The sequence below is a fragment of the Hemitrygon akajei genome, chromosome 22, assembly GCF_048418815.1.
Source record: "Hemitrygon akajei chromosome 22, sHemAka1.3, whole genome shotgun sequence".
NCBI lineage: Eukaryota > Metazoa > Chordata > Chondrichthyes > Myliobatiformes > Dasyatidae > Hemitrygon > Hemitrygon akajei.
This window is the reverse complement of record NC_133145.1, coordinates 23,650,991-23,677,176: the sequence shown is the minus strand read 5'-3', so window position 1 is coordinate 23,677,176 and position 26,186 is coordinate 23,650,991. Positions and strand designations below refer to the sequence as shown.

Genomic DNA, 26,186 nt, shown 5'->3' with positions numbered 1-26,186 from the left:
ATTGTCTATTGACTTTTTTTTCGTATTTTCATCGGAGGGTTCACAGAACCCAGTGTGATTTTTCATTTACCTGGGTGTAAATTGTCAACCAGCTGATATGACAAGAGTCAAAAGTCACTGGAATCCTTTCAGTACTGATAAATTCTGCAAACTGTCTATCCGAAATTTGAGCGTGTAAACGTCTTCTGATTTCAATCTACAGAAAAACGTTCTCGAAAACGCCACATACTGATGTCATAATTAAGGTTCTAGATTTGCTTTTAAAACCTGCAATAACGATGGAATGTGGGGGGGGGGGGTGAATTAAACGACTCTTGTTTGCACTTTTTGCTGATACAGAGCGCGCAGTCCGAATGTTCAATAGGTGAAAGTTGCTTAAATCAGAAAAGATGGCATGTGTTTGCCGTACGCAGTCTAATCTCAGCACATTGATGGTATCAGTGACCGAAGAATTCCACTTAAAACTACTGACTGAGCTTCTCTAAATTTATCCTGATGTGAGAAAACGACAGTTAATCCAATAACCAAATCCACACGTAAGACTTCTCAAGCACCAAATAGGGACTGGACCTGCGCTGGCAAGAAAAAAAAGTGGAGTATATATGTCGTCTGACAGAACATCGGAGGCTTCTGGCGGGTCTCTTCCTTCACGATGTGCTTCACTCGGGTATTTATGACATTATAGTTATATAGCAAAAAAAGTTCCGTATTGTGAATTAGATATTTAGATATTTGATGATGTCTAAACGCTGTGAAACGTCCCTGTTTCTCCTTTGCAATGATATTCTGCAACCATGCGAGATATATTATTTAGGAACTGGCTTCGATGAAATGAAATTATTTTGCAAACACCGTCTCTCAATTTTAGTAATCATGGGCGATTCCTCTTTGTTGTTGTAGATGCTGTTCCCATCTTTAGGTAAGGCAGAATCAATCAAATTACCAGAAGCCAAACGTGGTCGAATGTAATATACATTGTATAACAGGTAACAACATTAGATCATCTCAATTGGAAATGCTAATGATTTCTTTTCCAAATATAAGCAATGGAAGTCAACTGTATTGTAGACTGTTGATTCGGAAATTCCAGAATTAGTTGTCCTTCTCAAATGCCTTGTATGCACTTTGTGTATTCTTCCGAACAGACTGCAGAGCGTGTTCCTTATTTACAGTTGATACAATGGATACGTGAGTATAAGACTCTATAATTAAATCAATATTTATTAAAGCGGGACAATGTTAGATGTAAATAAATGGCGGCCAATCCTGATAAAGGGTCTCGGCCCATGGTGTCGACAGTAATCTTTTCCATAAATGCATGAGTTCCTCCCGCATTTTGTGTGTCTGGCTTGGATTTCCAGCATCTGCAGATTTTTTCTTGTTTGTGGCGGTAACGTGGTCCCTTTCCGCTACCCGCAGTGTCTGTGCGTACAAATAATATGCAGCAGGTAATTCCATAGACTTGTAAATGTGATACGGTAGTCTTCGTCTTAGTACAACATAGCAAATAAAACTGCCTTTTTTGGCAAAAATCCAAAATCCTATAAATGTTAACTATTAAAGGTACCATATCATTATTAATTATATCGGACAGCACGGGGCTTGGACCGGATGAAGATTAAAGAACGTTATAAGTATGTTTGAAAATGTTTCCATATTCAACATGTTCTTCAAAGAGAGGGCACTGAAAAAGACTGCAAAAGCATAAAGGGAATATAAGGAGCAGAGGAAGGGCCAACCAGATACCAAATAAAAGGAAATTTTTACAAGGAGTTGAGGAAGATGGGGTGATGGGTGAACTACTGAATTACTATTTCATTTAAGTCTTCACCCAGAATGGAGATAGTGCTGATATCTCAATAACAATAGTATGACTGAGATGTAACTCTACGTGAGCTAGGTATGCTAAAAGTTGATGAAAAGGCAGTACTGGGAGGATGAGCTTATCCAGATGAAATACAGCCTTCCCTACAGAGAGAAGGAAGAGAATAAATTGCAGAGGTCCTGGGCATAATCTTTTAAATACTAATAAATTTGGGGATGGTGCCCAAAAAATGGAAGGCTGCAAATGTTATACCCTTGTTAGAAAATGATGACTTTTGTCATCTCATTGCTAGGGAGAGATCTTGAAAAAATATTCAGGAACAAAAATTAGCATGAATTTATTTATGATGTATGTTGTCCAAATAAGTTGATAACTTTTTGATGAAGGGTTAATGGTGAAAATAGAGTTGATTTTGTGTATAAGGACTTCAAACAGGATTTATGATAATGTGTGACACAATCTGCTTGTCACCAAAATGGAAGTCCATGAAGTGACAGTTTGCTAAGCGGAAACAATTGCTATTAGGACCACAGCTTTTGTTAACATGTAATAATAATTTAAACTTAACTGTATAATACAGTTTACAAGTTTGAAGATGATACAGACTGGGAGCTGCCAGGAGCCATGATGATGATAATAAATGTCTGAAGCACCAAGACAATAGCAAAACACGTGTCAGGCTGCTGTTAAGTATGGATTGGTAGTAACATCTCTTCACTGACAGTCAGCACAGGCATACTGTACCTCAAAGGTATCTGCTTAGCCCATCACTCTACTCTCACTATACTCATAGCTATGTGGCTAAGTACAGCTCAGACACCATCTCTAGGTTTGCATCTGTTGTTGGTGAAATTTTTAAGAAAGGAGGGAGGGAGAAAACAGAGAACTATCGACCTGTCAGCCTGACGTCGGTGGTGGGGAAGATGCTAGAGTCCATTATTAAGGATGAAATAGTGGCATATCTAGATAGCAGTGATAGGATTGGGCCGAGCCAGCATGGATTTACCAAAGGTAAATCATGCTTGACTAATCTATTGGAGTTTTTCGAGGATGTAACCAGGAAGTTAGACAAGGGAGATCCAGTGGATGTAGTGTACCTTGAATTTCCGAAGGCATTTGATAGGGTCCCACATAGGAGATTGGTGGGTAAAATCAAAGCTCATGGCATCGGGGGGAAGACATTGACATGGATAGAAAACTGGTTGGCAGATAGAAAGCAAAGGGTAGCGGTGAATGGGTGTTTCTCAGAATGGCAGGTGGTGACTAGTGGGGTGCCACAGGGCTCGGTATTGGGACCACAGCTGTTTATGATTTACGTCAACAATTTAGATGAAGGCATTGAGAATACCATCAGCAAATTTGCTGATGATACTAAGCTGGGTGGCAGTGTGACATGTGATGAGGATATTAGGAGAATTCAGGGTGACTTGGATAGGCTGGGTGAGTGGGCAGATACTTGGCAGATGACGTTTAATGTGAATAAGTGTGAGGTTATCCACTTTGGGAGTAAGAACAGGAAGGCAGATTATTATCTGAATGGTGTAAGGTTAGGTAAGGGAGAAATACAAAGAGATCTAGGAGTCCTTGTTCATCAGTCACTGAAGGTGAATGAGCAAGTGCAGCAGGCAGTGAAGAAGGCTAATGGAATGTTGGCCTTTATTACAAAGGGAATTGAGTACAAGAGCAAGGAAATCCTCTTGCATTTGTACAGGGCCCTGGTGAGACCACTCCTGGAGTATTGTGTACAGTTTTGGTCTCCAGGCTTAAGGAAGGACATCCTGGCTGTAGAGGAAGTGCAGCGTAGATTCACAAGGTTAATTCCTGGGATGTCAGGACTGTCTTACGCAGAGAGGTTAGAGAGACTGGGCTTGTACACGCTGGAATTAAGGAGATTATTAAGGGATTGGACAAGATAGAGGCAGGAAATATGTTCCAGATGCTGGGAGAGTCCAGTACCAGAGGGCATGGTTTGAGAATAAGGGGTAGGTCACTTAGGACAGAGTTAAGGAAAAACTTCTTCTCCCAGAGAGTTGTGGGGGTCTGGAATGCACTTCCTCGGAAGGCAGTGGAGGCCAACTCTCTGGATGCTTTCAAGAAGGAGCTAGATAGGTATCTAATGGATAGGGGAATCAAGGGATATGGGGACAAGGCAGGGACCGGATATTGATAGTAGATGATCAGCCATGATCTCAAAATGGCGGTGCAGGCTCAAAGGACCAAATGGTCTACTTCTGCATCTATTGTCTATTGTCTAAATGATTTCACTAAATCTCTGCCTTGAAGTGTCCAAATGTTGCCCATGAAAACTGAACTAAAATATTTAAATACATATAAGAATTCTTAAAACCATATATTGTTAATCCAATTTTTTTCATGTAATTCATACAATATTACTTATTTAAATTAGCACTAATTCATTGGAAGATTTCTCCAGGATTAAGAATAGGGAAAAGACTTAATTTCCTACTTGAGTACATCAGGAAAAGTTTCATAACTCTTCGGCATGAAGTTTGGTAATTCCACAATCGCACTGGTGGACAGAAGCTGGCAGTTCTGTTTGAAACTGTGGGCAGTATTCCACAAATTCGATTCAACTAATTTTTAAGCCTCATTGATCTTCTTTGACTGTTAAGGCCCTAGTGTTTGCGGAAGCAGGAAAGCTGCCTGTGTTTTAGAGCAGACGTTTTTCAGGAATCATAAGATGTTGGTTTAAGGATTTGGAGTATACTGCCTCAGAGCTATTAATTACAATTTTTACTCAAAAATGTTTGTGACTCAATGTGAAAACACATTTCTTCTTTTAGCATATAAGAGGGGAACAAAGAGTCATAACATTATAATACCAAAAGTTTTATAAAAGCTGTATTTGGATTAAGTAAAAAAAAATAGTAACAGCTGTTATGGGGAAATAATTCTTCACATTGTATATTGATTTTCAGGACTCATGGTGAATCTTCTAGAACAAAGGCTCAAAACAAAAAAGTAACAAAAATAATAAATTTGTAGATTGAATCTGCAGTGCAAGTATGAAAAAAAAGATGAAAATAAATATGTGTTACATGTAATTTGAATCCATTGACCATATTCTAGAATTTCTCATGGCTACAATATAAGTTCATAGTCATTTTATATTCTTGTAAAGAGTTTATTCTAGCATTAACATAGCTGATAGATTGAAACATTTTAGCCCTTTGTTTCTTCCTCGAGCCGCCCCCTGAGTTCCTTAAGCTGTTCTGTACATCTTTGATTCCCTCTGTGATACCAAGGTCTCTTTCTCCCCTCCCTGGTGCTTTAGTTTGCCTGCAAAACAGAAGCAATTGCAAACAGAAATTAACAACATAATGTAATATTTAAATATATGTTAAAAATAAATATGGAACTGATCAATATGATTGTCCTGAAGATTCCTTCAGGCTTTCTCCTGGCACACCTGAGATCCTGATGATGTATCTTCTGCTTCAGAGAACCTTAAAGATTTTTAAGGAAAAGTAACATATTTTCAAAATTTGCATCAAATCATGATAATTCCTCAAACTGACTTGGATTAGTATTTGTTTATACTATTTAAAAAGAATAAAAAATAGTGTTTGAGATATTTTCCTGATATCAGTTTTGTTGTTGATTGATGGTATTTAACTTCCTGCCCACCATTCTCATCAATTCAACCTTCATTAGATACCCCAGTAAGTAGCTTGGTCCAGGCAGTGTGTTGTGCCAACATTCACCCCCTTGACTTTTCAAGAGTATGTAGGCAGTGAGTCTTGAAGAACACCATAAGGAAGTAAAATGTAATGATTGCATGTTATGAAGGCAAATAATACTGCAGATGTTGAAATTTGGAGTAACAAGCAAACTGCTGGAGAAACTCAACAGGTCAAACAGCATCTGGAGGGAGAAATGAATTCTTGACATTTAGGGATGAAACCCTGTATCAGGAATTGGGATGGAGAGGGAAGATAGCCATTAGAAAGAGCAGATGGGAAATGGTACACTTGTGGTTGCTGAACCAAAGACGGATAAAGGATTGAGCCTGGAATGGGGGAGGGGGGTGGATGGAGTTGAGAGAGGCAGGCAGATGATTGATGTAGGCCCAACCCCTCCCTTTCTGAGTTTCACACACCTACTACCCACACATTTCATCTACTGGCTGTCACCCCTTTCCTAATCCTATCTGCTTCCAACCTGGTTCTACTGGCCATTGTTTTTCTGCCCCCATCTATTGTCCTCATATTTTGTCTCCAAACTCCAGCTGTTTGTTTAGTGGTTTGAACAGATTCAGAAAGGGATAGTTTTTCATACGCAGTCAGTACAATATGCATTGTACACGTTGCCTGCATAGTGAGCCAGTGAAAAAGCATTCAAGACATTCAGATTCAGCAATATCCAATGCAGCAAATAAGTGCTCTTTGGTTCTTTTTTAATTAACATAGATGACCACCCTAAAAAGTTTCTCAAAATTTTACCTGGTAAGGGCAACAAAGTACAACAGGATCTGTACTCACATGCAGTTCTAAATATAGTTACACATATATTTTAGATTAACTCTTAACAACCCTAGCTACTGAGCAGTCTGACCTTTAGATAGAAATTCACTGCCAACCTTTACTTGTGGATAGCAGTAAATCTCTGAGTAGAGTCCATTTAGGGAGACTACTCTGTTGTCATCTAAAATGAAGCAAAGGTTAATTGAGCATATTTCTAAGTCATTGAAATATTGTTGTTCAATTAAGATTGAAAAATAACATTTTCTTCTAGTTGTAAACAAGAGAAGATTTGAAGATGCTGGAAATCCAAGCAACACACACAAAATGCTGGAGGAACTCAGCAGGTCAGGCAGCATCTATGGAAAAAAAGTACTGTTGATATTTCGGTCTAAGATCGTTCGGCAGGACCTGAAGTGTCTTGGCCCGAAATACCAACCGTACTATTTCCATAGATGCTGCCTGGCCTGCTGAGTTTCTTTAGCATTCTGTCTGCATTGAACTGAATTGACTTTATCACTTACATCCTTCATATACATGAGTAAGTCTTTATGTTATGTTTCTGTCTAAACATACAATGTGCAATTTATAGTAATTTATAAAAAATAGTATTTACTTTTAGTAGTGATTATGTCATTCTTATTTATAAATGATCACATATACTGAATACATTATTCAGGATATTAATATCATTTCAACATGAACATGAGAAAAGGAACATTTTGTTCCTGATTTAGTTTAAATTATGAATACATTAAACTCATTTATCAAACTTCAGATGAAACAGATAAAACAAAGAAAGCTCTTGGATTTGAAACTTTACTTTGTGTTAAGGATATTATAATCTACTTACGACTACGTAATTATTCTTGACAATCAGCACTTGTTATGTTGCTTACACTGTTAAATGGCATTTAAGATTTAATATTAGTTGGTTCTATTTGTATAACAATTTCAGATCCGAATGGTAGATTTTTGCTAATTACTGGCCTACTTTCTGACAAAAAAGTTGTTATAGTTTCATGTTTATGCTCCAAATATTGATTGTCCTGAATTTTTTAAGTATTTATTTACATCCCTTCCTAATTTAAATGATTATATGTTGATAATGGGTGGGGATTTTAACTGCTGCTTAAATCCCTCAGTGGATAGGATATATGGAGGGTTATGGGCTGAGTGCAGTTAGGTGGGACTCGGTGAGAGTAAGCGTTCGGCACGGACTAGAAGGGCTAAGACGGCCTGTTTCCGTGCTGTGATTGTTATATGGTTATATGATAGATCTATGTCTAACCAGGCACCTGCTTCTTTTATCAATTCCTTTATGGTTGATTCTGTAGTTTCAGAAATTTGGAGATTTTTACATCCTGAGGATAAATTGCCAATATTTTATACCAAATATCTTAATGACTGTTGATGACTAAAATTCTTTGAGAAAACTGAAGTTTCATATAAGATTGCAGTTTTAGTGTAAGTATATCACTTGAAATCATACTGCAGGAGTACCAAGGTGGCTTTAAAGCCTTGAAGGTGTGAAAACAGCTAATCTGCCTTCTAGTCATGAGTAGCATGCCCTGATGAGCCTGTGTAAAGTAAATTGGCCTGAGAACCTGCAACATTGTGGTTTACATACATAGGCCTTCATCTTAGGCAGCCTCTCTATATCAAGAATGACTCACTGCCACTCTAGTTCTCTGGGTTCTGAAGTGGCTGAACAGGACATTATCCTTCTGCAGATGACAGAGTTGGTGGATCTCAAAGTTGTCTGGGTAGTTGTTAGGTGATCTGTTCCTTCTACTGTTTAGGGAGGGCATCTTGATATGGGAATTTCTGGTCCTTGACCGATCAAAATGAAAAAGAAGTATCCAGGGTGATATCTGTATATGAGGGCTGGCTAACTACTTTAAAATTTAGAACTCATTTCAAAGAAACACATTACAATAAAACATTGTTCCAAGATATTTGATTAAAATGGTTTGAATTTATGAATGTTTGAAAATGCAAAAGAGAAGTATGGGAAATTAAAATGTTACCTCTGTTCAAAGCTATAATTCTTTTCAAAATTAGAAGGATTTATTTACAAGATGTCATTCTCTCAGGGCTTTAGTCTTAAAATAATGAACAGGCCAATTTCAAGAAGTATGCCAATGGCATAGGGAACAGGATTTCCAGAATAATTTATTTATTTCAACTGTCCAACTGATTCTCTCATCTGGTGTTCCCACCCTCCTGATCGTTTCTTTCAAGTAGAGCCTTTTGTTTATGCAAACAGAACAGTCACTTCAGTATGTCAAGTCTTTTCCTATCTGGCTTGCTCAAATAGAGCATCACTTCTTCAAATGTGCAATTTCCAAATCCCGCTCATGGCATCGGACTGTTAGAATGTAGAGTACAGAGCAGTACAGCATAGCACAAGGATGGGCCCTTTGCTCCATGGTGTCTGTGCTGATCATAATGCCAATTATTGCCACCTACCAGCATGTAGTCTATATTCTTCCATTCCTTGTGTTTCCCTGTGTTTTATGAAATGCCTCTTATGTGTTGCTATTGTATCTGCTTCCACCACTTCCTTTGCAATGCATTTCACTTTCTACCATTCCCTGTAATCATATAACCATATAACAATTACAGCACGCAAACAGGCCATCTCGGCCCTTCTAGTCCATGCGGAACGCTTACTCTCACCTAGTCCCATCGACCTGCACTCAGCCCACAACCCTCCATTCCTTTCCTGTCCATATAACTATACAATTTTACTTTAAATGACAATATCGAACCTGTCTCTACCACTTCTACTAGAAGCTCGTTCCACACAGCTACCACTCTCTGAGTAAAGAAGTTCCTCCTCGTGCTACCCCTAAACTTTTGCCCCCTAACTCTCAACTCATGTCCTCTTGTTTGAATCTCTCCTACTCTCAATGGAAAAAGCCTATCCACGTCAACTTTATCTATCCCCCTCATAATTTTAAATACCTCTATCAAGTCCCCCCTCAACCTTCTACGCTCCAAAGAATAAGACCAAACTTGTTCAACCTTTCTCTATAACTTAGGTGCTGAAACCCAGGTAACATTCTAGTAAATCTTCCCTGTACTCTCTCTATTTTGTTGACATCTTTCCTATAATTCAGTGACCAGAACTGTACACAGTACTCCAAATTTGGCCTTACCAATGCCTTGTACAATTTTAACATTACATCCCAACTCCTATACTCAATGCTCTGATTTATAAAGGCCAGCATACCAAAAGCTTTCTTCACTACCCTATCCACATGAGATTCCACCTTCAGGGAACTATGCACCATTATTCCTAGATCACTCTGTTCTACTGCATTCTTCAATGCCCTACCATTTACCATATATGTCCTATTTGGATTATTCCTACCAAAATGTAGCACCTCACACTTATCAGCATTAAACTCCATCTGCCATCTTTCAGCCCACTCTTCTAACGGGACTAAATCTCTCTGCAAGCTTTGAAAACTACTTCATTACCCACAACATCACCTATCTTAGTATCATCTGATACTTACTAATCCAATTTACCACCCCATCATCCAGATCATTAATTTATATGGCAAACAACATTGAACCCAGTACAGATCCCTGAGGCACACCTCTAGTCACTGGCCTCCAACCTGACAAACAATTATCCACCACTACTCTCTGGCATCTCCCATCCAGCCACTTCTCCGGCACCATCCCCGTTTCTAATGGCATTTGAAATATTTCTGTCAGAGCTCCCGCTATTTCTACACTAACTTCCCTAAAGGTCCTAGGGAATATCCTGTCAGGACCCGGAGATTTATCCACTTTTATATTCCTTAAAAGCGCCAGCACTTCCTCCTCTTTAATCATCATAGTTTCCATAACTTCCCTACTTGTTTCCCTTACCTTACACAATTCAATATCCTTCTCCTTAATGAATGCCGAAGAAAAGAAATTGTTCAAAATCTCCCCCATCTCTTTTGGCTCCACACATAGCTGTCCACTCTGATTCTCTAAGGGACCAATTTTATCCCTCACTATCCTTTTGCTATTAATATAACTGTAGAAACCCTTTGGATTTATTTTCACCTTACTTGCCAAAGCAACCTCATATTTTCTTTTAGCTTTTCTAATTTTTTCTTAAGATTCTTTTTACATTCTTTACATTCCTCGAGCACCTCATTTACTCCATGCTGCCTATATTTATTGTAGATCTCTCTCTTTTTCCGACCAACTTTCCAATATCCCTTGAAAACCATGGGTCTCTCAAACTTTTAACTTTTCCTTTCAACCTAACAGGAACATAAAGATTCTGTACCCTCAAAATTTCACCTTTAAATGACCTCCATTTCTCTATTACATCCTCCCCATAAAACAAATTGTCCCAATCCACTCCTTCTAAATCCTTTTGCATCTCCTCAAAGTTAGCCTTTCTCCAATCAAAAATCTCAACCCTGGGACCAGTCCTGTCCTTGTCCATAATTACATTGAAGCTAATGGCATTGTGATCGCTGGACCCGAAGTGCTCCCCAACACATACCTCCGTCACCTGACCTATCTCATTCCCTAACAGGAGATCCAACACTGCCCCTTCTCTAGTCGGTACCTCTATGTATTGCTGCAAAAAACTATCCTGCACACATTTTACAAACTCCAAACCATCCAGCCCTTTTACAGAATGGGCTTCCCAGTCTATGTGTGGAAAATTAAAATCTCCCACAATCACAACCCTTGCTTACTACAAATATCTGCTATCTCCTTACAAATTTGCTCCTCCAATTCTCGCTCCCCATTAGGTGGCCTATAATACACCCCTATAAGTGTTACTACACCTTTCCCATTCCTCAATTCCACCCAATTAGCCTCCCTAGACGAGCCCTCTAATTTATCCTGCCAGTGCACCACTGTAATATTTTCTCTAACAAGAAATGCAACACCTCCCCCTTTTGTCCCTCCGATTCTATCACACCTGAAGCAACGAAATCCAGGAATATTTAGTTGCCAATCACACCCCCCCCCCGCAACCATGTTTCACTAATAGCTACAACATCATATTTCCAGGTATCAATCCATGCTCTAAACTCATCCACCTTTCTTACAATGCTCCTAGCATTAAAATAAATGTATTTAAGAAATTCTCCACCTCTTACTCTCTGTTTATCTCTAACAGTGCAAACAACTTTACTGTCTTCTTTTTCTTCCTTCTCCCATACATCTGTCCCTACACTCTGGTTCTACTCCCCCCTTATATCTAGTTTAAATCCACTGGAGCCTCTCTAGCAAACCCACCTGCAAGAATATTTGTCCCCCTCCAGTCCAGATGTAAACCATCCTGCCAGAACGGGTCCCACCTTCCCTGGAAAACTGCCCAATTATCTATAAATCTGAAGCCCTCCCTCCTGCACCATATCTTCAGCCATGCACTATCTTACTATTTCTAAACCCGTATTAAACCTGTATTAAAAACACCTGCCTTGTAAATCTCCAGAACTAGAATACATAAAATATGATTGCATATAACAGTTACTTGTTGGCAGGAATGAATACTTCTTTTATTTTAATGAAAATATAATATAGTGTATTAGTGTACATGATCAAATAAGTTATTTTTTTCTGGAGTAATATGGTTCATTTATTTGCTCATGAGTTGCAAATAAGGGTATTATGTTCTTGGCTTTGATTCTGCATATGTCAATAATTGATGAAGTAATGTTTATTTTAAAGTGAGTTCATTATTAAATAGAGTGCTCTTTATTTTTTGCTTTATCTCCTTGAATTCATGATGTTATGTTTCATTTGATGTCAGATTACAAAGAACTTGAGTGAGCTATTCATGAGCAAAAGTCAGCTTAGCTGTATTTTAATTACAATCTTAACATTTAGAATTATTAAAATGCTTTGGTTATTTGAATAACCTGAAGCACATCTTTCATCTACCACTCCAATGGTATTGAAAATGGTTTGGATGTAACAATTGTAGGGCACTTGATATATTAGATCTGAAAATAAGATAATTATTTTGAGGGTCCTGTGTTCACATACCTTATGAATGTATTTTTCATGCCCAGCACATTCAGAATGTTATTTAAATATTCAGCGATAAGTATAACACAGTTTAATTACATGAAATGGTATTTGAGGGTTAGGATTTTGAGATTGTAGAAAATGGTGATTACTGTGCCACAACTGCTAGGATCAGTGGCCACATTATTAAGTACTCACGTACACCTGCTTGTTAATCAGCTAATCATGTGGCAGCAGCTCAATGCATTATAAACATGCAGATGTGGTCAAGAGATTCATTTGTTGTTCAGACCACACTTCAGAATGTGGACAAAATGTGATCTAAGTGACTTTGACCATGGAATGATTGGTGGTATCAGATGGTATGGTTTAACTATCTCACAAGCTGCTGATCTCCTGGGATTTTCCTACACAACAGTCTTCAGAGTTTACAGAGAATGGTGCAGGAAACAAAAAATAATATCCAGTGAGCAGTAGTTCTTTGGGCAAAAATGCTTCATTGATGAGTGAGGTCAGAGGAGAATGGCCAGACTGATTCAAGTTGACAGGAAGGCAGCAATAACTCAATAACCACACATCATAGTGGTGGTGTTTAGAAGGTCACCTTTGAATGCACAACACATAGAACCTTGAAGTGGCTGGACTATAGCAGCATACCTGAAAACTGTGAGCACTTTGAAAATCAGCATCATTACCAAGACAGTGATAAAATGGGAAATATTAGAATGAAAGTAAACTAGAAAGAAATGCAAAAAAAAAATGAATGTGAGAACTGGAGAACTGTGGAACTGTGGGTGCCATTTCTGCAAAAAATGTTACTGTTTTGAAAAAGCATGCCAAATTTACCCAAGCATGTCAGACCGTGATCAAGAAACCACCAGGGAAACTTGTGCTAGGAACTTGTTAGATACGCATTCAGAGCAATGCAACTGAATTTATTCATATTTAGCATTGCATAGAGATTTTTCTGACCTTTCTGAAACTTGCCAGTGCAAGTATGGTGAATGCACGGCACATATTGCCCAGGCTGTGCTGTTGGCAATAAACATTTCAAACTCATAGCTCTCTCATTGAATCTTTCTTTGTTGGAGTTGCATTGTTTGTTTTTTCCTTATTGAATATTTAAAGGAAGATTATGGAGAAATCACTATTGACTTGAAATATTTCTGACCAGCCCATTTGGTTTCTTGAAACTGAAGCATTCTACAATACCTTTAAATAAGAAATAATGCTTTATTAGCTTTCCTCATTAATCTTTGTATCTTTATAGTAGCCACGTGATTTTTATATTTCTTTGTTAGAGCACTGCGAAATTTCACCATTTCAAGAATTATTTTCCGGATGAACAAAACAATTTACTCTTTTTCCAGATCCTTGCTCACTGACATAACCTGTATTGCCTTAAACTATCCTTTAATACTGTTCACAACTTATCTGCCTGCCTATCTTTATGTCATCTTCATATTTAGCAACCATATTTTGGTGTCTTCAACCAAATCATGTATATAAATTGTAAATCTTGAAGCCCTTTTAAGATTGCTCAGACTTAGTTTTTTTTTTAAGTTTGTAAGCATAGTTTTTGAGACCGAGAGGGGAGTTAGAGGTCAGGTTAGTGTTTAGGGACAGTGATGTGGAGGAGTTAGCGGTCAGGTTAGAGTTTAGGGACAGGCATGTGAAGGATTTAGAGGTCAAGCTTTCATTCTGCACTCTATGATCAATGTCCAGCAACATGGATGAGTGATGAGGGACATCTGGATTCCAGGCCTTCGCTTCACACTCGAAAGCCAGCAATGTGGATGGGTAACAAAGAACATTGGTGGCTGTCGGGTTGTCCCAGGTCTGTGGGTTGCAAGAGGCACAAGGGCTAGTGAGTTGTCACACCTGTAATTTGACCCTGTAGCTCAGGGTCCTATCATTGCCTAACCTAGGGGCTGATACCAAAGATCAAATCCCGAATAGCAATCAGAAGTCCGGAATTCGGAACCTATTCACCAAAGCCTGGAGACTGGAGACTGAAGGCCTGTCCTGGGTTGGTGGTCTATCCATGTGTGTGGGTAAGTGGGAAAGAGAAAAGGGGCTTGCTTTGCTGTTTTTAATTTGTTGCTTGTTGTATACAGTTTATTTTGTGTTTGTTTTTGTTCTGCCAAGCAATGTAGGCATGCTCTGTTGGCAGCAGGATGTGTGACGACACTTACAGGCTACCACCAGCACATCCTCAGCTGTGTTGGTTGTAAATGCAAATGACACATTTCACTGTATATTTCAAAGTATATGTGATAAATAAATCTGTATCTAGTATCAATCACTGTGACACACCACTCTTTAAATCTTACCAATCAGCAAATCAATGATTATGACTATTCTGCTTCTAGTTAGCAAGTCAGTCTTGTAGACTCACCAATATGTTAACTCCTAAACTCTGAGCTAGTATATTCTATAATAATTTTGATGCAGCTCCTTGCACACTTACCATCCATACTGGGTTGAGCATCGAGCTATCAACTCAGCCTCGTAAAAAAACAGACGCAAGTGCTAAAGAAAAGAAACAACAACAACTTGATGCACTAGATGGATAAAATCTGTCAACTTGAAGAAAGTTACTTTTCATTCTACAATATTATTATCTGATTTTTCTCTTAGTACTGATTGGTACTAAGGTGGAATCCCATATGGTCTTTGTTTCCAGCAGCTACCATTCTTTTTAAGTGGCCAAAAGAAATAGAGACAGTTTGCTGTTTCTTTCTCTAGTAGTGCTACCTGAGTACTGAATATTTCCAGCATTCCCCTTTATTTCAGACTTACAAAAACTGCTGTTAACTACATCTTACATCTCATTACTATGTAGTTTATTTCTCCTTTGACTTCACTACATCCTTCTAGTTACACTTCCACCATATCAGGTATAAATTTCACCATTGTCTTTTTCACAGTACCAGTACCAATTCCAATACCATTTATGTAAACTGGATTAGTTTAGTCTCCATCCTACCACAGATACTCATTTTGTCCTCTTCTATTCACCTCTACTTTCTTAATTATACTTCCTTCTCAATTTTCAGTTCTCAAGAAAGGTATTTCCTGATGTATTAACTGGTTTTTCTCTTTCCACTGGCTTTATTTAATGAGCTAAACATCTGCAGGTTATCTGTCGTTCCAGATTTCCATCGTTTGCAGTTCCACATTTCCATAATTTTCTGCTTTGTTTTCAAATTTCCAGCTTTAACAGCATTTTATTTAGCTTTTATGTCACCAACTATGTCAATTTACAATACAAATTTCTCATTTAATTATTTAGTATTGTTTTTAAAAAGAAATTTCACATGTCTTTCTGAGGAAACAAGATCACCAAAACCAAGCATTGCAATGGAAGGGAGACCTAGAAACCTATCTCCATAAATAATTAAATTGTAATGAAGGAATGTGTCCAAGAGTAAGATAAGGCTGAATATTGTCTAAGTTACATTTGGGAAGATATGCAATCATTTAGTTTAGAAGCATTAAAAATATTTGAATGTACACTCTTCGATTATAGAAATAAATAAGAAAATGTTTGCAAAAGAAACCACCACTATTTCACCAGTTCTTTCCAGCCTAAGTCAGTACAATGAATAAATAAAGGAGCATAATTATCTTTATAATTGAAAATGGTAGAAGGAACATCAATATTTTCTGATGGTCTTCTCCTGTTTTAGATCAATGGCATTTACTGTTTATTTCAATACATACTTATTGCATTAAGTAGATTAGTTAATTCAACTATTGGTTAATGGAGGATATCTTAAATTTTTTTGCATCTGTATTTACACAGGAGTCAGACACAGAGACTACAGAACTGAGGCAAAAGCGTAGTGAGGTCATGGACCGTATCTGGATTGTGGAAGAGATGGTGCTGGCTGGTTTGAGGTAAATTAGCGTGTATAAGTCCTCAAGACCTGCAAGGTGCCTGTTATATTGTAGGTGCAGTCATTCTGGTCACCAACCTACTGAAAAGATATCAATAAGTTTGAAAGAATTTGGATGTTGTCGGCACTTGATGACCTGAATTATAGGGGCAGTTTGAATAGATTAGGATTTCATTCCCTGAAGTGCAGGAGAATGAGGAGAGATTTCATAGAGGTATGGAGGGCTGTCGGAGGTTACAGCAGGATATTGATAGGAGGCAAAACCGGGCTGAGAAGTGGCAGATAGAGTTCAACCCAAAGTGTGAGGTGGTTCATTTTGGTCGGTCAAATATGATGGCAGAATATAGCATTAATAGAAAAGACTATTGGCAGTGTGGAAGATCATAATGATCTTGGGGTCTGAGTCCATAGGACATTCAAAGCTGCTGTGCAGTTTGACTGTGTGGTTAAGAAGGCATATGGTGCATTGGCATTCATCAACCATGGGATTGAGTTTAAGAGCAGAGAGGTAATGTTACTGCTATATAGGAACCTGGTCAGACCCCATTTGGAGTACTGTGCTCAGTTCTGGTCACCTCACTGCAGGATGGATGTGGAAACTATAAAAAGGGTGCAGAGGAAATTTACACGGATGTTGCCTGGATTGGGAGCATATTTTATGAGAATAGGTTGAGTGAACTTGGCCTTTTCTCCTTGCAGCGACGGAGAATGAGAGGTGGCATGATAGAGGTGTATAAGATGATGAGAGGCATTGATCGTGTGGATAGTCAGGGGTTTTTTCCCAGGGCTGAAATGGTTGCTACAAGAGGACACAGGTTTGAGGTGCAGGGGAGTAGGTACAGAGGAGACGTCACGGGTAATTTTTTTTGACTCAAGAGAGTGGTGAGTCTGTGGAATGGGCTGCCAGCGACAGTGGTGGAGGTGGATACGATAGGGTCTTTTAAGAGACTCCTGGATAGGTACATGGAGCTCAGAAAAACAGACGGCTGTAGGTAACCCGAGGTAATTCTAAAGTAAGTACATGTTCGGCACAGCATTGTGGGCCGAAGGGCCTGTACTGTGCTGTAGGTTTTCGGTTTCTATGTATACAGAATTATGAGGTGAGAATGCATGCCTGCCTTTCCCCCCTCAGGTTTGTTGAGACTAAAATTAGAAATCATCATTTTATGGTAAAAGATGACATTTTCAGGACATGTGAGGAGGGAACGGTCACACTCACTCGTTGCTGGGTGTGCGCATTTCCGTGTCATCCCCGGTTGCCGTTATGGCGCCTTTCCCGCCATACACGGTTTGAACGCTGTATTTAAGGTATATATTTCCGCTTATTTTGTAATATTATTGTGACTGCATTGTGCAGTGCATCATATTCTGATTCATATGTAGTCTGAAGTAAACGTGGTTGGATAGTAAAGATGGTCTGTCCTCATGTTTTAAAAACCCGACTCGCGCTCTGAGACGTCGAGCTCTGTTCACACTGGAGGAAACAGTGTCGAGCTCATTATCGTATTTTTCTGGTAGATCTCTTTTATTTGTAAATATTGGCAGTTTTCTCCTCGGTATTTTCACAAATTGTTCTAAATTTGATTTTTGACGCACCGAATAAACACGAAAGTGCTAAGCACTAGCCGTTCCTTCTTTTCGGTGGAAACAGATTGCCGTCTGTTCCCGCCAACCCCTTGAGGGAAAAGGCACATTCTGAAATGTAATGTTTTAATTAATAGTGGGGAGGGATCAGTAATGAGACGATAAGTGATTTTTGTTTGCGTAAACTAGTCTCATGTTTACTGATCACTGAAAATAACCCTTCGCATATTTTCAGTAACATACCATTCTGTGCCAATAATTCGGTGAAGCAAGGTTTAAAATGGAGCTGCGACTGGCACGTTTAGCCAGAGAACGAGAAACCATACATTGTTCACGAGAAGTAACTTTTTATGGGAAAACTTACCATACTCTAATCGCAACTACTACAGCTATATAGACTGTACTGATGCAAGAAGGTATATGCAAATGTCTTGGCTTTGCTCTTGGCTCTGAAATATACTAAACTTTGTACGATGCAATTTTTTGTGAAGTAAGTGTTCTGGATAGCAAAACGCTTTCGTTTTAACCAAGAAAGTCTAAATTATGTATTTAATCCGACGGAGACCATCCGCGTTAAAATTAGCACACGATTCCTTTTCGCGGTTAGTTCCAGAATGTGGGAATTAAAAGGCTGAAGAGTTCCACACCCAATGACTGATTTTGCTTTTCTAACTTTATCCTGAAATGTGAAAATGGATGTTGCTCTAACAACTAAATCTGTTCGCCAGACCTTCCAACTAGCAAATCAGAACTGGACTGCTGAACAAGCAAGGCGCTCTGTCTATATAAGTTATCCAACAAAACATCAGAGGGTTTTGGTGTACGATCATCATTTACTAAGGTATGCACAGTATTATCTTAATGTTGTTAATTTTATCGTAAATTGTTCATGTAAACATCCCAGTCATTTAATTTAATATTAAAATGCAGCATTGATTGGAAATTATTTCAAAGTGTCTTTTTAAATAAAGACGCATATGTAAATTAGCTACTTTTTTATATTACAGTTGCTGTACAGGTTTTTGTTCAGCAGAGTTGATCAAGGTATCTGATGCTTATGAGGTCAAAACAATATTTTGTGAAGAGAAAATAAACTTAAGTCCTTCGTCTTAAGTTTAAATTTGATCACAAATGTTGATTCTGTAATGTGAGACGTTAAGCTCAAATGCGTGTAAGTGAAATATCACTGGCTCATTGCCAAGTGGTGCCGGATTTACGTGAGTCTTAGCCCTCAAATAGTACACATAATATCACATGTTACTTGAGACATTGGATCTCAGGCACTCTATAATATACAGGACACTCAGCAATTTCCTAAATTTACACCAATGCCATGATTGAAATGTGGTCATTGCAAAGGCTCCCCCCCCCCCCCCACGTTCAAAAATTATTAAAACGAAATACTTTTATAAACAGTTAAAAAAGGAATCATTAGATTTTAGATTGTTTCGCTTAACATTTCTCAGCAAAAACATGGAGAGGGTTCAAATCAATCAAGTTTAATTATCATTCATCCATACATAGATGCAGCTGAACAAAACTGCATTCCTCTGGGGCTAAGGTTAAAAAAAACATTAAAAATAGCAAGTAACATAATTCAAAATAGCGAGCAGATGCATATTCACTCGGGAAAAAACATACTGTATATATAAACAAAACACACAGGTTTGCTCTGTATATATAACCCAAGACCCTGAGCAACAATGTCCAGCATTCCATGGTACCGTCTCCTGGCAGTGCGCAGACGTACCCAATCCAACCTGTCAATCCACCCCTTGAACACAGGAGGGCAGCACCTATGGGAGAAGCCAGGCCCCAGCCGAGCACAGATGCTATGCTGTAATGCAGGGGTGGCCAACCTTTTACATTCCTTGTGTCAATTTTTTCACACATGAGTTCAGATGCACCATACAACTCTTGTACCCCCATTCAATTTGTGTAAAAATATGTTAATATAGACATATTTAGCATTTTACATGATACATTGATTTAATATAAAAACAAGATAAACATTACTTACCCTAATCAAACACGAGGAAATCTGCAGATGCTGGAAATTCAAGCAGCACACACAAAATGCCGGTGGAACACAGCAGGCCAGGTAGCATCTATAAGGGGAAGCGCTGTCGACGTTTTGGGCCGAGACTCTTCGTCAGGACTAACTGAAAGGAAAGATAGTAAGAGATTTGAAAGTAGGAGGGGGAGGGGAAAATGCAAAATGATAGAAGACTGGAGGGGGTGGGGTGAAGCTGAGGGCCGGAAAGGTGATTGGCAAAAGGGATACAGAGCTGGAGAAGGGAAAGGATCATGGGACGGGAGGCCTAGGGAGAAAGAAAGGGGGAGGGGAGCACCAGAGGGAGATGGAGAACAGGCAGAGTGATGGGCAGAAAGAGAGAGAAAAAAAAGGAGGGTGAAGAAAACTAAATATATCAGGGATGGGGTAAGAAGGGGAGGAGGGGCATTAACGGAAGTTAGAGAAGTCAATGTTCATGCCATCAGGTTGGAGGCTACCCAGCCAGTATATAAGGTGTTGTTCCTCCAACCTGAGTGTGGCGTCATCTTGACAGTAGAGGAGGCCATGGATAGACATATCAGAATGGGAATGGGACGTTAAAATTCACCATTCAGGGCCCCAGACAGTCCTTCCAGGTGAGGCGACACTTCACCTATGAGTCGGCTGGTGTGGTATACTGTGTCCGGTGCTCCCGGTGTGGCCTTTTATATATTGGTGAGACCCGACGCAGACTAGGAGACCGTTTCGCTGAACACCTACGCTCTGTCAGCCAGAGAAAGCAGGATCTCCCAGTGGCCACACATTTTAATTCCACGTCCCATTCCCATTCTGATACGTTTATCATTTCGCATTTTCCCCTCCCCTTCCTACTTTCAAAGCTCTTACTATCTTTCCTTTCAGTTAGTCCTGACAAAGAAGCTCGGCCTGAAACGTCAACAGTACTTCTCCTTATAGATGCTGTCTGGCCTGCTGTGTTCCACCAGCATTTTGTGTGTGTTACTTACCCTAATGAGACTTTTAACAAATATATTTTGTCTTCTTTTGATTTCTTCCTTTTTCTTAATCACATATTCTTTCCGTAACTCAGACCTAAGCACTAGCTTCAGTTTTCCTTCTATTTCAGTCTGGTGTTGTGTTTTATAGTGTCTGTTAAGATCATGTCTTCTATTATGTGAGAAATTGTTTTCACAAACAATGCACAACGGTTTCCCTGATGGACCTGCTATAAATAAGAACTCATTTTCCCACTGTTCATTGAATTCACGCTTACTATCACTTTCTGCTTTTCTTTTGCACTGTGATGGGTAACTGAATGTAAAAATAAGGCTTAATTTTCAAAAAAGTACAAAACTGCAAAAGTTCACAAAGGACGAACAAAGCACAACTCCGTAGAGCACGAGTGTCAATTGTATACTGACTGGCAAAAACCTGCGACGCACCGCTGGTGCAGTCACCTGGCGCCTCAAGATCAAACAAGTATTGAACAGTTATGGAACAACTGCAGAACAAAAGTCCTTTCCTAGTTTGACTCGTTAGACTTTTTAAAATTGAAAACAGATTAATGTGAAAGAAGATAACATTCGCCAAAAGATGTGCACGAAATAATAAAATCGCTAAAAATAATTGCTGAGTTTTAGATTTATTCTCAGTAAAACCCATTTCTAGCCTTAAGCTACTTGAATTCCTATTATAGATTTTTTTCTACAAATTGGTTTTTGGTTAATACTTTCTGCATGAGTAGGCTTACTTTTTTATTATCACTGGGGTGCAAAGCGCCACTTCTAATGATCCAATGCGCCACAGGTTGGCCATCCCTGCTGAAATACATCCATGTCTTTGCACCTGGTTTCAGCAGCAGGCAAGTCATAGGCTTGAGGCCTTGCTACAACCAAGGCTACACAGCTCCCATATTGTCTGTCCCACCACCAGACAAGGGTAACAGGCCTGCAATAACTTGCATCATTACGGTCCAACAGATTATTGCAATTGCAAGTGAAATGGCCCAGACAGTCTCCCATGGTTATAATGCACCAACTTTGATGCTTCAAAGTAGCAACACAGCCTGCAGCCAGGTAAGCTTCTCCCTGATAGCCCAACTGGCTCCTTTCCTGGTATCCTAACTGGCCCATTTGACACCATGGCCGGCTCCTTCTGCAACATCCTGGCCGATCCCTTTGATACCTCAACCGTCTCCGCCACTGACACCAGTTCACTGATGGAGTAGCCCTGCAGTGCCCAATGTTCTTGGAGTAGAATTGTCTTTCGATCGTAACACCTTTGGTTTGCTCCCAAGAGGCCGCTGCGTTTACATGCATTGCCATTTTACCAGAAGTCTATGTTAAACATGTTCTCTTTTAACAGATGATATATGAATGGTCTGTTGTATGCTGTATTTTGGCACAGTTGTGCATTGTATTTATTTAAGTTAATTGGGTAAAATTTTCTGAATGCTACTGACCACAATGTCAATTCACCACCTAATTCCACTTCCCTCGTAAGCGAACCCCAAACAATTAGTAACTTCATTAAGGTCATTAATTAGTTTATTTAATATGTTTAAAGTGTGTCTCCAAAAGCAGTCAGATTCAAATACCTATTAGATATGTTAAGTAGTATAACATGTAGCATGTCCAAAATGCCAGGATTAATTAATTTCTTTCAGCATGTGGCCCTCTATAGTATGTTAGTGCAGAACAAATTACTGCTGGTCTCCACAAATGAACAGATTTAGAAATGAACAAATGTTAGAAAGTCTAAACTCATTTAATTCAACTTAAAACAGAGCACAAACTAAATAAGTGGAAATAAGTGAGCTTGAGCTAGAGATACCTGCGGAAATAAAAGAAAACTTTAGTATTTTGGTTTGAAAGTCTGAAGACTTGGGATTCTCAGAATCAGAAACAGAGTCAGATTTAATATCACCGGCATATGTTATGAAATTTGTTAACTTTACGGCAGCAGTACAATGAAATACACGATAAGTATAGAGAAAAAACTGAGTTACATTAAATATATATATTAATCAGTTAAAATAAGTAGTGCAAAATAACAGAAATAAAAAGTAGTGAGGCAGTGTTCATGGGATCAATGGCCATTTAGAAATCAGATGGCAGAGGGGAAGAAGCAGAAGTAGAAAGGGTGAAGTTATACTAATATGTAGTATTAAAATATGAAGTGCTGGACAGGAGTACATTCATTGTAGAGGCACTTAAAATTAACTTAATAAACTTCAAGACAACATTCCTGTTGCAGCACAGCACCAGCAACTCCAATTCAGTCCTAATCCAGGATTCTGCATGGAAGTTTCATACCTTTCCTTTGACTGCATGGGTTTCAACCAGGTGCTCCAGTTTCTCTCCATATTGCAAAGCTGTGCTGGTTAATAGGTTCATTCTCTACTGTAAAGTTGCCTCTTGAATATGTATCTAGAAGAAGAATTATCAGGTATTATGGGACTGTGAGAGAGAATAGAGAATTTTATGGAGGAATAGGATTGATGGGATTACTCTGAGATTTGACATAGACTCAATGAACTATATGGTCTCAGTACGTCATAAGAAATTACATGGGAAATTGGAAAATATGGTTAAGAGCTGAATGCAGTGTAGGTACTATATGAATTAGACACAAGATACTGCAGATGCTGGAAACCTAGAGCAATACATGCAATGTGCTGGAGGAGCTCAGCACAACAGGTAGCATATACTGTACAGATGGGAATAAACAGACATGTTTCGAGCTGAGGCCCTTCAGCATGACTGATGACGAAGGGTCTCAGCCCAAAACCTTAACTGTTTATTTCCATCCATAGATGCTGCCCGACCTACTGAGCTCCTCCAGCACATTACAGGTATGAATTAAGCTGAATGAACACAGAATTTTTTATACAGTATATACAGGTAGTCCCCGAGTTACAAACATCCAACTTATGGACAACTCGTACTTATGAACCAAGGAAGGAGAACGCAGTCCGCCATTTTAAGTCATTGCCTTTGACACTGTGTTGAGTGTTTTAACTTTGTATTTGGCTTAAATTTTTCTTAGTAAGGTTCACCCTGACCCTGGCCCCCCCACCTCCGTTCCAGTCAGCTGGTGGCGCAGTAAGATCAGCAAGTTCGATCCAGTGACAGACTGCTCCCGTGCCGGGTGGATGTCGATCCAGTGACTCCCATACCACCCATGCTGGGTTGATGTCGAGCTTGCAACTTGACCTCGTAAAGAAAACACTGCCACTTCCAGTTTAAATACCCATGTGGAATATTGTGGAGGATCAAATACCCAAACCCAGCACAGCCCCCCCTTGTCCCATTTAGCCTGTCTCAGTGCGGTGGACTTCAGGACCTGGGGAATTCAGTGTGGTGGTCCTTAGGACCCAGCGGACCTTGGGAGCCAGCAGAGGTCGGGACCCGCCGCCCGCAGTGTTTCTGTTCCATTGACGGGAAGCGATCACGATTGAAAATAAAGTGGAAATAATAAAGCATTTGGAAAGAGGTGAAACGCCTTCGGTCATTGGAAAAGTGTTAGGCTACAGTCAGTCAACGATCGGAACAATTTTAAAGGATAATGGATAAAGTGAGAATAATGGAGCATGTGAAACGCCCTGCCCCGATGAAAGCTACAATTTTTACTAAGCAACGCAGCGGGTTAATTATTGGAATACATATATTTCTTGTGTTTTATATGCATAGAAAGGTAAAATATATACTATATAGTAAGACAAACGTTTGACAAACTGATGCTAAATAATACCAGATGTACTTGTTCTGACTTACCTACAAATCTGACTTAAAGACGGACTCAGGAACGGAACTCGTACGTAACCCGGGGACTGCCTGTATTTCCAGAACTAGAATCCCTTAGAGATTGTAGATTTTGAAGCAATTCATCAAACATTAAAGTTCACAAGGATTCTAATACTCTAGAACAAAATATTGAATGATATGATAGATATCAATAGGAAGGATATCAATATCATGCTGTAATAGATATCAGTGATAAATGTATCTTGAGTAGTCATCAACCCAGTGCAGACAGTTCTTCTGCCTTTAAACTTGGATAAAATTTATTTTTGAGTAGTTTCAGTTTTCGTTGCTTTGTCAATTATCCAAGCAATTTCCATTCAAAGTCATGAGTTGTTGCCTGATGAGATTCCTCAGAGCACAATATTTTGTGACTCTAGCAGACTGAAAAGTTTATTCAATAAGCCAGGAAAATATCTCAGCCATCGTTAGATATTTTCATCGATAAATTAAGTTGCATTCAACAATATGAATAGTTGCTTTGGTTGATATATAAATATATTTTTGTCAGCTATACAGAGAGTTTTTTACAACCTGGAATTATGTCCAAAGAGAGACCCCCATTTGGGTAAATTCTTAACAGATTTAGGTAATATCTGTTGCTAAAAAACTTGAATAGTGGCTAAAGGATTGGAAGTTACACCTACAAGGGTCAAGCACCTATTCTTGGAATCTATTGTTAATGGCAATCTCATTATGTCTATTGCAATGCACAAGTAAATACATAATTTTACTGTGATATTCGCTTTTCACTGATCCATCCGTGTAAATTATGCCACCAATTCACAATCTCAATCTAAAGGTTTGCTGCATCAACAGTCAATCATTTGAAGAAAGAAAAACACTAGAAGTTAAACCATAAACTAACAGAGCAATAGTACAATGTTCAGAATCATTTATGATCACTAGGTTACCTTTGCTTTGGCCACATAAAAATGTCCTTCTTGTTATTTGAAGCTACAGTGCCACCATGAATGATTTTCCAGTTTCGTTTGAGGTAAGTCTAATTTTATTATGTTAAGATGTAATTTAGAAACTACTTGTTGATAAAACAGTCTCTGAACCATGAAGGAAGGAAATTCCTATGGTTTTGTGTAAACACTTTGCCAGAAAGAATAATAGAGTGGTGAACTTCAAAGGGAAATTTTACCTGGGACATTAAATAAAGGAAGAACCAAAAATATTAGATGTTTGTAAAGTGCAAGAGGATAGCAAAGAGTAGGGACCAAAGTAATCACCAATGTATCCTTTTTAAGTTACATTCTAAAATATACTTGCTGCTTTTTTTTAGTTTACAAGGGAAAGGGAAGATATAAATGTAGTAGTTAAAGAAGAAATATATAAAATATGGCTTTTGATGAGGTATCACATAACAGGGCTCTACAACTCATGTTCCAGATATTAATTGCTTGCTTGCTTGCTTGCTTATTTATTTATTTATCTATTTATTCATTCATTCATTCATTATTATCTTTTTCTCGTTTTCTATTTGCACACTGTGCTGTCTTTTGCACATTGTTTGTCCTTCTTTGTTGTGAATGACTTTTCATTGATTCTATTGTACTACTTTGTCTT

The 26,186-nt window shown here is 38.8% G+C and overlaps 1 long non-coding RNA gene across 3 annotated transcripts; it reads left to right on the top strand.

The window, feature by feature from the left end:
- Positions 1-565: 565 nt before the first annotated feature.
- On the top strand, positions 566-24,451 carry LOC140714557 (uncharacterized). 3 transcript variants are annotated; one of them, XR_012095905.1, is made up of 5 exons: positions 566-667; positions 901-986; positions 1,146-1,188; positions 18,527-18,639; positions 23,857-24,451. It is a non-coding gene; the product is annotated as an uncharacterized lncRNA (long non-coding RNA). The 3 variants fall into 3 exon arrangements; XR_012095907.1 differs by lacking the exon at positions 23,857-24,451 and adding an exon at positions 21,789-21,998; XR_012095906.1 differs by lacking the exon at positions 23,857-24,451 and adding an exon at positions 21,138-21,399.
- The last annotated feature ends 1,735 nt before the right edge of the window (positions 24,452-26,186 follow it).